Here is a 13062-nt window from a genome sequence, read left to right as displayed (position 1 = left end):
GGCCTATGTACCTCCACATAACGCTTTGGAATTTATTTATTTCTGTTTTGTACAGTGTTGGTATTATTTCCAGCGATTCGCATATCAAAATTGATAAAAGTCCCAACAAACGTTCAAGACTTTGAACACAGAAGACGAAGACATGATCGAAAGAACTTATAGTTGAGCGAATGCTGTGAGGTAGCCTTATTGTGTGAATTAAAGGGGTTGTGTTTCTTGGCTATGCTGATGAGTTACTGACTGCTTGTTCGTACATGGAGACCAAAAGATTGGAAGGAAGGGCGAAAAGATGCAGGCCTACTCCGGTTCAGTACACACTGCATACTTCGTCAGTCTTGATGCTGATTTATTGTAAGAAAGAAATCTTCTGCTGGAAAGAGAGTATTACGAGGGAGTCAGTAAACATGTCACAAATGGATATAAAACGTAAAATATGTGATATTCATGCCTGGAAAAAATATTTATTTCTCGACATATCCTCCACAAACATTGGTATACTTGTCCATCGCTTCACCAGTGAGGCGTCGAAACCCGCAGCATAGAGGTCTTTTGACTGTTGTCTCAGCCACTTCCACACCTCCTATTCAACCTCTTCGTCATCAGCGAAACGTGTGACATCAAGGTGGGTTTTTAGCTGGCCAAATAGATGGAAGTCACTAGGGAGGCCAAGTCCGGGCTGTAAGGCCGATGTTCAAGAAGTTCCCACTGCAGTTCTTGAATTCCCTCCTGAGTTGCTCGGGCTGTATGGGGTCTGGCTTTCTCACGATGAAGCAGTACCCCTCCTGCAAGTTGGCCTGGACGTTTTCTGCGAATTGCATCCAGAAGCTTTAATAGAATTGTAATGTACGATGCAGAAATCACAGTTTCACCACACTTGTGAAAATCTCAAAACACGGCAAGCATAACCTTCCCAGCTGATGGCGCAATCTTAAACTTCGAGCTTTTTACTTGAAGTTGAACATAGATGTTTCCATTGCATTGAAGCACTCTTCGATTCGGGTTAATAGTGATGCACCATGATTCGTTCACAGTAACAGCCTTGTACACATTCTCTCCGCCATCTGCATACCGCAAGAGATGTTGCAAGAACAGATCCATTCGGTTCTTCATCTTTTCTCGATCCTTCAGTTCTCTGGGAACCCACCCTGCACACACTTCCCGAAACTTCAAGTATCATGCATTGTGCTGTATGCTAAACCACGGGAACACCCTAGTGCAGTTATTATTATTTAATATTATTGGAGGGGGTGGGTTTCCCCATGCACCGCGACCAGTGGTTCCCCTGTGATATTCTACCAGTCTCTATACCCTACCGATACTGGTGCGTGCTATCAGTCCCGACTCATCCAGCGAGTTCGGTCTCTACTGGCGCAGCGGTATCTAGATGCTTCCCCCATCTACCAGAGGCGTTAGAGACTATTGTTGGGCGGGAAACGTCCTTGTAATTTGGCTCAGAGACCTCCTTGAGGCATGAGGTTCTTTTACGTGCCGTAAAGCTACGACACGGGACCCACGGCTTAAAGTCCCTCCCGGAGAACTTGTTCCCTGAATTTTTCCGCCGGGTTTGAACCCGCGTTTTTGACCGAAAGACTTCTGACTAGGCTGATTATGAAATAAATTTAACTTCATGTTTGGTATTCTAGGTTATATGTTGTGGTCTTGTAGGTGGGTTCAGATGTTTCGGAGGAACATCTACCTCCATCTTCAGAGTAAATAATTTTAATTCCCAAATTAATTTCTATTTGAAAAAGCTAAATAAAATATGACAGTCGCTCGAAATGTAGGTTTTATTTCCGATGTTATAAAGATAGCCAAGAACCGGTCGGGGGCGGTGATAGTCGACGATATGTTTACAGTACAAATTCTTAAAAAAAATCATACATAACGCTAAATATTCCAAATTTGTACTCACTTTTTCAATTTAATATCCTGAAATTAGATGTGTCGCTTCCACAGATGTAGAAGATGTCTACATCCCAACTGCAGAGTTTTGTCACTACCCGCTGATAGATCTTGAGCACTCCACTGCCCACCATAGCAAGCCGTCTCGCTATGTCTGTTGTTAAGATCACTAACACGTTTGTCTTCGAAGTGGCCTAGTTCCACCGTCTCTCCTTACATTGCATACACCTGGTCCAAGCAAGTGCAACCTGCAGTCCGTGGGTCGTATAGAGTCCTATCTTCTGGGATATAACGCCGTGTGGTCCGCTGAAAGACAACCGACTTTCGGAGGAACATGTTCATGGTCGAAGAATAAACCAGGCACGACACAAACGCAAAGGAGGCAGTAAGCAGACTACTGACTTTCAAAGGACTACACGGCGTTGTGTCACGGAAGATATTACTCTGTAACCACTGCTGTGAGGACCTCCAAGTCCTACATGTATCGTATACTAGGCCCCCAAACTGTGATTTTCCTTCAAAACCGGCTCCTGTAATATTTTCTTAAGTTACATAACCTTCCTATTCGTCGGTTGTTTTGCTAAAGTAAGATTCAGGAATGGAGGCACGCGGTAACGTAGTTGGTTGAGGCACTGTGCTACACGCCGGAAGGTTGTGGGTTCGAATCGCGATGAGATCATTGGGTTGTTTCATTTTACCTAATCCTTCCAGCCGCACTATGGCCCTGGGGTCCACTCAGCCTCTAACAGAAATGAGTACCAGGAATCTTGGGAGTAAAGAGCTGCGGGCGCGTAAGGCTGACAACCTTACCGCCATCTGTGAGCCGATTGTCTAGAGAAAGTGTGGGAGACTCGACGTCTCATAACCCTATGGGCCTTCACGGCCTGTTACAGGGGTAGCTTTATTTTTTACCTTTAAGATTCATGAGTACGAGGACACTTACACTCTACTATATCAGAAACGAGGCTGTGGATTTTGCTAAAGCGTTTCACACCCCGCTTCCGAGAAAGCAGGTACCCTTGAAAGAACTTCCTTCATCTGTACAGATAGGCACTGCACTGTCATCACTGTTTTGAAAGCTAAAGCATTCCTTACGAACATACCTTTGCAGAATGAATTAAGAATTACCCTCCTGTTCCTACTGTGATCCGACAAGACACAAATGTCTCATTTGTGATGATATTTTTACAGTTGTTCCGCAGTAGCCTACTAACAGAGGCTTTAACATATATTGTAATTAATTGCAAATAATATAACCATAACATCCAGAAGGAAATAGGAGAGTGGGAAGATCAAGGTTAAGATGGGAAGAATGTGTATGGCAGGACATAAGAATTTTGGGTGTAAAGAACCGGAGGAATGTAGCATCGAATGGAGAAAAATGGCGAGCAATCCTGAGGAAGGCTAGGGCTCACAAAGGGCTGTCGTGCCAGTGATGATGATGATGATGATAACCGTAACATACGAGTACATCGTCAGGTACCAAAACTTCGAACTTGCCCGCAACGAGCTTCATATTTTACAACGGAGATGACGCTCAAAACAATTGACACTCTCCTGACAGACCGGTACATTAGTAACGTCTTCGGTTTACCTACACTCATGTAAAAGGTAAAGTCCATGTGTTTAATTAATCGAGCGCTACGCCATGAAGACATGTTGGGGAGTGGAGATACAGCTCCACCATTCTTGACCTCGGCACTAGTAAGCACAGAGGCAAATTTACCTTCTTACAGCCATGTAAAATTCATACCCAGTTTTAATCAGAGAATGTGATATGAGTTTCAGCCGGTCGCTCATCAAATATGAGTAGTGTGAAATGGAAAGCCTCATTTTCTGCAGATGAGAATTGTAGTCACACCTCCTCTGAGCCGTTACGGCTTGTGGCAGTGGAGTGAATACCTTTAGTGGCGTGCTCTTTGTGTTCTGAATTATCATCCATTGAGATCTCGAAAAGAAACCTCAGCCAGTCAGCAGCTGTCGTGACATTATCGAAAGCAATGGTTATCAAACCGTCTTCTAATTGATTTATCGGATTTAAAATTGAATTAATTAACAATCTGATAGATTGTGTAGAAGACAGTGTGAGTAGTAATTTACAAAGAACGCGATGTTGCTAGTGGAGCGCGCTGTCGGTGTTTCATTGTCTTGTTGTACAACAATACATTCGTTCTGATTCGTTTTGCTGATTAAAGTACGTCCGAAGTATTGAAGTTTCAACTGCAGAAGAGTAACATAAAAAGGTATAAATTATCGTGTTTTCACAGTCATGAGTCTTCAGATTGTAATCTTCTGGGTTGTGGCGTCCTATCTTAGTACTGCAGGTGGATACCTATGTTTCAGAGGTATATATTGCCTCCATCTTCAGGGTAAAATTGTTCATATTGACCGGATCGGGCTCCATCTCCACTCTCTCTCCCTTAGATTTCAGTGTTCAGCTTCCTTGCCCCTTACTGACCCGGCTGCGTGCTCACCATCCTCACTTTGAAGATGGAAGCAGCATGATCCTCCGAAACGTCGACATCTACCTACAGCAGGACTGCTACACGGTCACAACCAAGAAGGCTACAATATTAACATAATCAAGATAATATAAAATCACTGTAGGCGTACTGGTTATCGAGGATTCGTCAAATATTTTAATCCTTGTGCAAACTAAGGGGATAATTCACTGCATGTCATTGCCAAATTATAACATGGAGGAATCGTTTCTTAACACCAAAAGTACACGCACATTTCTACATTTTTGGGGAGGACACAGCCACTGGAAACAATGTCTTTGCTTCTGGCTGATGCAGGGCCTACATTCAAATCTGGGGTTCACATCTCGATTGTAACCGCGTTAAATTTCTAATTTAAGAAAACGGTGGAGTCTGGTCTGTCTTAAGAAGCTGATGGTCACCACATAACTGAGAAGTTCCCAGCCGTTTATAGTAACCGAAGGTTCCTTACCATGTTCACGGGAGCCTGTCGTTGAAACAGTGCATAGAGTATGTAAACATTCCCGCCTAGTTTAAATGGAGATGTTCTTCATTTATTTCAGGCAGATCTGCAGTTTGAAATGAAGAAAATAATTGACGCAAGAATCTGTTTGGTTTGCATGTGTATCGGCGTTAAGTATCCTGCGAATAGAATACCAGGCAGTAATTCCCTTCATTTATAGAGTGGTCCATTTAAAACCTTGCCCAAGTAGAGAATGTTGTGTCTGATATCTCACACTCTCATAGCCAGTATTTTAAAATACTTTTCTGAATGTAAGGTGAAGTTGTCCCTGTGCTTAACTAACTAAGCACTATGCCATGAAGGCGTATGGGAGGAATAGATATATAGATTCAGATTTTCTTGATCTCTGCACTAGCTGGAGGTGAGTGGTCAGCTTCACGCTCCGACCGCTTCTCTACCAATTTTATAGGAAGTTGGGTGGAACCCCAGAGTCTGTCTGGACGACATGAAGAAGTGAAAATTCTTGACCCTACCGGGACTCGAATGGGGCAAGATGTAGCATAGTTGGTTGAGGCACTTAATACAAGCCGGAAGGTCGCGGGATCTAATCCCGATGACGTGGTTTTTTTCAATTTACCTAATCCTTCCAGCCGCACTATGGCCCTGGAGTCGACTGAACCTCTAACAGAAATGAGTACCAGGAATCTTCCTGGGGTTAAAGGACGGCAGGCGCGTAAGGCTGACATCCTTACCGCCATCTATGAGCCGATTGTCTAGAAAATGTAGGAACCTCAACATCCCACAGGCCTATGGGCCTCCACGGCCTGTTACAGGAGTACTTTTTTTTTTTTTCTTACTTACCGGGACTCTTTACTCCGACCCCTCGGCCGTCCAGCCCGTGGACAGTCGTTATACCGACTGCGCTATCAAGCAGTTAAAACAAACTTTCAAATACTAAGCGCAGATAGAAAGGAGGAACTGCACTTTTATTTCGGACATAATCTTGGTCTACGTAATTTCGTGATTTTACCTTAATTATATTATTTTATAAGCACGACTAGTTCTGTGTTAATGTTATATTTTAGCGTCCTGTTGCACTGATTTAAGTCCATGATTTATTTAAACCGTCTTGCAGTGCATACACTCATCTATCTCCTTCTCTCACTCGCATTTTTATGCCGAAACATGTAGTGCGAGTGAGAGAAGGAGATAGATGAGTGTATGCACTGCAAGACGGTTTAAATAAATCATGGACTAGTTCTGTGTTATTGTGTTGTGCGTGTCTGTGTTCCCTCGCTCCTTAACAAATTTGAACCGCTTTACGCATTTTCATTAAACGTGATATGAACACCGTAGTATTAGAGGTAATCCCGCCGCTAAACTTCTAAACTTCCTTTTCTCAGTACTAGAAATGTGAAGACACTTCCCCAGACGCTACATCATACTTATGTTAGTCTTGCTCTCAAACACAGTTACCAAGTTACATGTCCGTAAACATAACAGGTTCTTAGGTAACTAGTAAAGAGACGGCAGTACAAGAGAAGCGCATCGTGACAGTGGGAGGTTGGTGGAATTGACTCAGGTTCATTTCCAGCGGCAGGCTATGGCAAGCCTTTAGCGGTGTTAAGACTTCAGACCCTAAAACAGAGAGTTAGTTACGTTTAACAGCAGGCTTACATTTGAAATGTACGTATACTGTGTTCTAGGATATAGCCTAACGCCGTGTAGTCCGTTGAAAGCTCTGCTTGCCACCTGCTTTCGCGCTGCTATATTACTCAGCTTATTTTTCGACCCTGAAGATGGAGGCGACATGTTACTCCGAAACGTCGGTTGACCTACAACAGACTGCATTGCGTTATATCCCAGGAGATAGTTCTCTTCACAGCCACCGCTGTGAGAACCTCAAATCCGTGAAGGCCTACATTTGCAGCTTAAGAAGCACGTTGTTGCTCTAGAGCATCATACTGAACTTGAAACCGTGTTGGCAGTGAATGCTCTTTCCGCATCCGATATTTGCTTCCGTCACTGCTATATTTTATGGTTGAATTTTTTGTAACAAAAACCCACCCAGGTAGACAAAAATATACAAGTTATGAGTTGAAACATTCGTGAAGATCAGAGGGTCGGTCAATATGGCTGCCGTTTGTCTGGAATGCCATGTCTGAGGGAAGACTTCCTTTTGCTTGTCTTGGAAATGAGAGAGAGAGAGAGAGAGAAGGTCGCCGAGGGGTGAGAAAAGGTTTCTGAGACGCTTTACTGTTATTTATTTCTCACCATATTGTACGTAGGTTATGTGAATTTGGTCGATGTTGCCAAATCATATGTATCAACATAAGAATCACCGTCACATATCCTGCTGGGTTTACCACAGCCATAGTGGTGGTTTGATGTTAATTTAATTGGGAAAAGGTAAATACCATAAACAAGCAGGACATGTCTTAAGGCGCGTCCACATTACTCGTGCTCCTGTGTCAGAAGCTTACTGCTGCCGGAAAATCCAAGATCTGGAGCTGATATCTGTTGTGAAGAAATGCGAAGGCTTTGTATGCAAACCAGTTTGGTCGTCCACTTCGTCAGCTCCAGATCCTGATTTTCCGGCAGCAGTAAGCTTCTGACGAGCACGAGTAATGTGGACGCGCCTTTAGGTTGCTCTAGGCCTAAACTCAGAGAAAACTAAGTGTGTGTTCATGTCTCACATCAGAGTGTCACCATAACATAACGATAGCCAATAGATCCTTTGAAAATTCTGCTACGTTCAGATATTTTGGAACGATAACAAGGCACGAAAATGCATATATGAAGTAGTCAAGAGTACATCAAATTTGGGGAATGCTTACAAGTATACACAATTTTTTGTCTTCCTGTCAGTTATCTCAAAGCGTGAAGATTAAAATATTAAACAATAATTTTGCCTCTAGTTTTGTATGAATGTGAAACGTGATCTCTCAGTATAAGAGAGGAACATACACTACGGGCGTTTCAGAACAGGGTGCCGGGCCCAAGTTGGAGGAAATGATAGAAAACTGGAGAAGACTGCACAGTGAAGAACTTCATAATTTGTATTCTTACCAGATTAGAATGGCCAGGCCCTTGGGTTTACTCAGCCTCTAACAATGAGTACCAGGAATTAATTAGAAATAATTTTCGTGGGGAGTAAAGCGCGGCCGGCGCGTAAGGCTGACAACCTTACCGCCATCTTTGAGCCGATTGCCTACATAATGAGGGACCCTCAACGACTCGCAACCCTATGGGCCTTCACGGCCTGGTACAGGGATAGCTTTACTTTTTTTTTCAGATAGAATGGCCATATCAAGGACGATGGGATGGGAAGAGCATGTAACATGGGAGAGAAATGCTTACGAAATTTTGGTGGAAAGTCTGTACAGAAGGGACGACTAGGGAGACCGGAATGCAAATTGGAGTATAATATTGTGACATGACGCCTGAAAGCCGGAATAGTGAAGTAAAAAAAGACTGCCATTGCTAGGCAACGGCGAGTTGAAACACATTTCCACAGCAACGAATACGCTGGGATAAATCAACATTTTTTTATGGTTTTCGTCAGTCTGCCTCGAAATATTCAGGTATAGTTCCTTAAATCAGGTACTGCCTCTTTCCTCCACACCCTTTTCAATTCAGTATTCACTGATCATGCAATTATTCGACGCCATATAATCTGAATAATTGAAAGCGTCATGAAACAAACTAAGAATAAAGAACAGAATATGATCGCCATCACACGCAGCATCATCTTCGCCGTTGTGATAACGCTTGAGGTTGCATCTCTCTCTCTTTAGCTGTACGGCACTTTGGACTTTGCCGCTTTTTCAATTTCTTAATCCTCTACATAGCTGGTAGGACTCCTTGGACGGGGGATCAGCCCGTCGCAAGGCCGCTGCCTACACACAGAACAACAAACACAGAATAAAAGCATACAGACATCCATGCCTCGAGTGGGATTCGAACCCACGATCCAAGTTTTTGAGCGGGCCAAGACTGCGCGGCCAGTGTGATGGGCTTGAGGTTGCATATGCCCTTGTAAAATCGTACTAATCTAAGTGCTTAGTCAGTGCCGCGCCATACCTCAAGCGGTTAATCTCTGGCTTCCCACCGCGGCGGCCCGGGTTCGATCCCGGGTCTGGTCAAGTGGGATTTGCCGTGGACAAAATGGCGCTGGAGCAGGTTTTCTCCGAGTACTTCGGTTTCCCCTGCCAATCTTGACTCCACCAATTGCTCTACAATCACCCTCACTTATCATCTGAGGCTGGTACAATAGGCCAGAAGTGGCCGCAGTACAAGGGACTTAGTCCCACCCTACTAACAGTAAAAATAGTACTTAGTCACTGCGAAGATCGCATTATTCCTCAGTACTGATTTGTAATTATTGTATATCAGTGACTAAATAATTGAAATTCATGAAGAGGGATACTGAAACAGATTTACAGTGATTTCCATGTCTAAAATTCCCAAGTGTATTAGAACGGTTTTGCAGAAATAACGCTATTTTCAGTGTAATTATCATTCTACACATTCTTGTGAAGCCCGGTCGATGAAGTGTAGTCGCAAGTCAGAAGCTCATTTCAGTCCAAGTCCCATTTTAATCCAGTTTGAGAGCAACCTCACTTTGCTATTCTTAGTATTCCGTGGAAAGGTGAATTCCTCGTGCTGTCTCCTTCGCGTGGCGTGTCTTTTGCACTAAAGTTACTGTACTTTCAATGTTTGCTTTGTAAAACGTAAAGTTCTGTGTTCTCACTTATGTGGAATGCTGGCACAGCTCTTTCTACTGTTAGGCATGCAAATTTCTGTCATCTTTTAAATAGCTAAGGAGGTACGCGGTAGCATAGTTGGTTAAGGCACTACGCTGCATGCCGGAATATCGCGGGTTCGATTCCCGATGAACCCATTGGAATTTTTAGTTCACCTAATCCTTCCATCCGCACTATGGCCCTGGGGTCGACTCAGCCTCTAACAGAAATGAGTACCAGGAATCTTCCTTAGGGGCAAAGGGCGATCGGCGCGTAAGACTGACAGCCATGCCGCTATCTGTCGCCGATTGTCTCTGAAATGTGGGAGCCTCGACGTATCAGAACCCTATGGGCCTCCATGGCCTGTTACACGGATAGCTTTACCTTTACGGTTTTTTTTTGTTTTAATAGCTATATTTTACACATATCTTCAGTAGTTCCTTATTGCAATTAATACTGTAAGAAATAGAGTTGTCCCTGTGGTTAATTAATTAAGCACCACGCCATGAAGACGTATGGGGAGTGGAGGTGTGGCTCTACCCTTCTTGACTTCAGCGCTAGCTGAAGTGGAGTGGTCAGCTGCACACCCCGACCACTTTACTACCGATGACAGAGCACTCGTTACCCATTGGATAGGAGGCTGGGTGGGCCCCAGAATCAATCTGGACACTCTGGAGAAGAGAAAGTATGTTGCTCCTGCCAGGAATCGAACCCCGCTCGTGCAGCCCATCGCTATACCGATTTAGCTACCTCGACTCCTATTGTGTACGTGCACTAAATTTCAGAAACCTTGATTTGACCCTCTGTGCATCCTGTCTTTCGAAGTAACAGCCGTTTCTTGCTCATCTTCTACTCGTTCAGAGTTCGAAAACATGTTACAGTGTTAGGAGAATATGGCGGACGCGAACAGGTTATTAAAATATGCACGTAGCTCAGAATTCAACTCAGAGAGAATTTCATTGTGCAGTTTGCAGACCGGAAGTTGCAGGTATATTAATGAAAATGGCACAGAGGGGTACTGAAGATCAAAAGAGGCAGCGGGAGTCAGCAGAGTTGGTTCATCCGAATGACGTCGTTGATATTTGTAATTGGTCAGTTCTTTTGTTCCACTCATTGGACGTTCAGACAATTCATTCATTCAAGATAATAAAAAACAAAAACATAAAAATCCGTAGTTTTAGTCCGCAAGCGAACTATACCGACCGAGCGGAAGTTAGTGCCAACTTTAGTGGATAGAGGGTGTCACGTGGTCAGCGTATCGAATCCCCACGGCCGTTAATTTCGGTCTTCTAGACCGGAGCTGCTGTTTCCTTGAAATAGCTCCACAATTATCATCACGAGGCTGAGTGGGCCGTTTTCCAGACCTACTACTCATAAAAAATCTGATAGCGCCGTGAATCGAACCCGGACCTCTGGATCTGTAGCCAAAAAGGCTGACCATTAGACCTCAGAGGCGGTGCCTTTCAAGATAATAGAACTGAATATAATCGAGAGCTACGCTGTATTTGATACCTACTGAAACGAGCTTAACAGGGATTGCAGGATCATGCATGCGCAAATACACACACGCAAATGTGTGTACTTAAATAAAATCTTGAGATTCCCTCCTGTGATTCCACCGCCCGATTCACTGTTCAAGACTGAGACAGAAATGACCCTTAACAGAATTCCGACCGATACATAATTTTCGTGAGAGCCAGGATAGTGTAGTTGGTATAGCGACTGGCTACGTGCTGTGTGGTCGGAGTTCGAGTCCTGGTCGGGTCAAGAATTTTCTTTTCTCCACTTCGTCCAGACGGGCTCTTAGGTCCACCCAACCTCCTATCCAATGTGTACCTGGGGCTCTTTCACCGGGGCTAAAGCGGCGGGGGCGTGAAGCTGACCACTCACCTCCAGCTAATGCCGAGGTTAAGAAAATGTGGATCTATACATCCATAAACATGCCTTCATTGCGTAGTGCTAATTATACCTTTACGTAATTTCTGCAGAAAACTCTAGTGAAGTTAAATGAGATGTGAGAGCACGGTGTCTGTTCCCCATAATGACGTGTTGGTCTTTATCCTTATCCTGAAGATGAGTACTCTAAGAATTTTCTGCAACAAATAGGCATTTATTGCAGTCGAATCCTTATACATGATAATGAGACCTCCCCTGGTTAGTGTCACGTTCCAATCTTTATGTCAGTGTTTATAAAACACTTTTCTTGGCAAAGAGATCTTAATTCTGCCCTCAGCTCCAACCGTGAGGACTACTTCTCGGTTCCTCGCTAGACCTTGTTCAGTTAGCTCCATGCGATATGAGGATGTGCCGTGACTTGCCATGGTAGCAATAAACTAAATTCTTATGGAATGTCTTCATATTGTTGGCCATTTACAGATCTAGTCGTTTCAGCAAGTTGCTCTTCTGGTTGTCATTGGGGATGTGCAGTCTTGAAATGTGGCCTTCGTCCATTGTTGTATGTTATTTGTCCAGAGAATAAGAGGTGAAAGCATAGTACAACGTGAGCACAAATTATCTTTATAATTTCTGAAATTTATTGTGAAGCAATCAGAGTAATACATGTGAACTTTCACTTATTAGATTAAAATTATCAGAATACTGCGTGTAAGCGTGCACGTGGGGTTGCAATGATTTGCCGCTAGAGGCTCTGCACTTAAGACAATGGCGACACACCAGCAAAAGCAAAGCGAATCCTGTGTTTTTAATAAAACCAGATATATGAAACGAATGCAGCGGTGCTATGAGAAGGAATTTGGATTGGCTCCATCTCTGAGTCATTCATTTATGAACTCTACGTACAGTTCTGTGAGACAGGTTGTTTATGTAAAAGGTAAGATCCCTTTGCTTCAAAATGTGTGGCTTGAACTAGAATACCAACTTTATGTGTATAGACCTACCAGTAGTGCGCATATCGAACACTTCGACGTGGTAAAATAAACTTTTAAAGCTGTAGATTAATGTCGAAATGTTCGATGTTGTACCTTTCCTGATTGCTTCAAAATAAATATTTGAAACTGTAATGATCGTTTGTACTCACAATGTATAAGTGAGGGTGTACGAGTATTTGTCTGAACATACGTTTCGTCTTCTAAAATACTGAATTGGCGGTCGACACTAAAAATTTTGTGAAAATTTTATTTTGGTTTTTATCCGTCAGATATAACCTCTAGCTCACATTCAAATTCAAAATGTATTATGAAATGGTTTGTTTTTTGCAGAAGAAATTTGCATTGGCCTACGTGTAAAATACAGAACTCGTATATACAGCCCTTATTTGGATTTTTTCTACACCGCTATGGTGAGGAGACAATTTTAAGGAAAACAAACAACTCCGTGGCCCTTAGTCAGCAAGCGAACTATAGCGACCGAGCAACCGCCGCTTGTCGGCGAAGTTAGTGCCAATGTGTCGCGTGGTCAGCGCAACGGATTCCCATTGCCGTTAATCTCGGTTCTCTAGACCGGAGCCCCTACT

The sequence above is a fragment of the Cryptotermes secundus genome, unplaced genomic scaffold (assembly GCF_002891405.2).
Source record: "Cryptotermes secundus unplaced genomic scaffold, Csec_1.0 scaffold941, whole genome shotgun sequence".
Classification (NCBI taxonomy): domain Eukaryota; kingdom Metazoa; phylum Arthropoda; class Insecta; order Blattodea; family Kalotermitidae; genus Cryptotermes; species Cryptotermes secundus.
The sequence above is the reverse complement of the archived record's forward strand: the minus strand, read 5'-3'. Positions refer to the sequence as shown.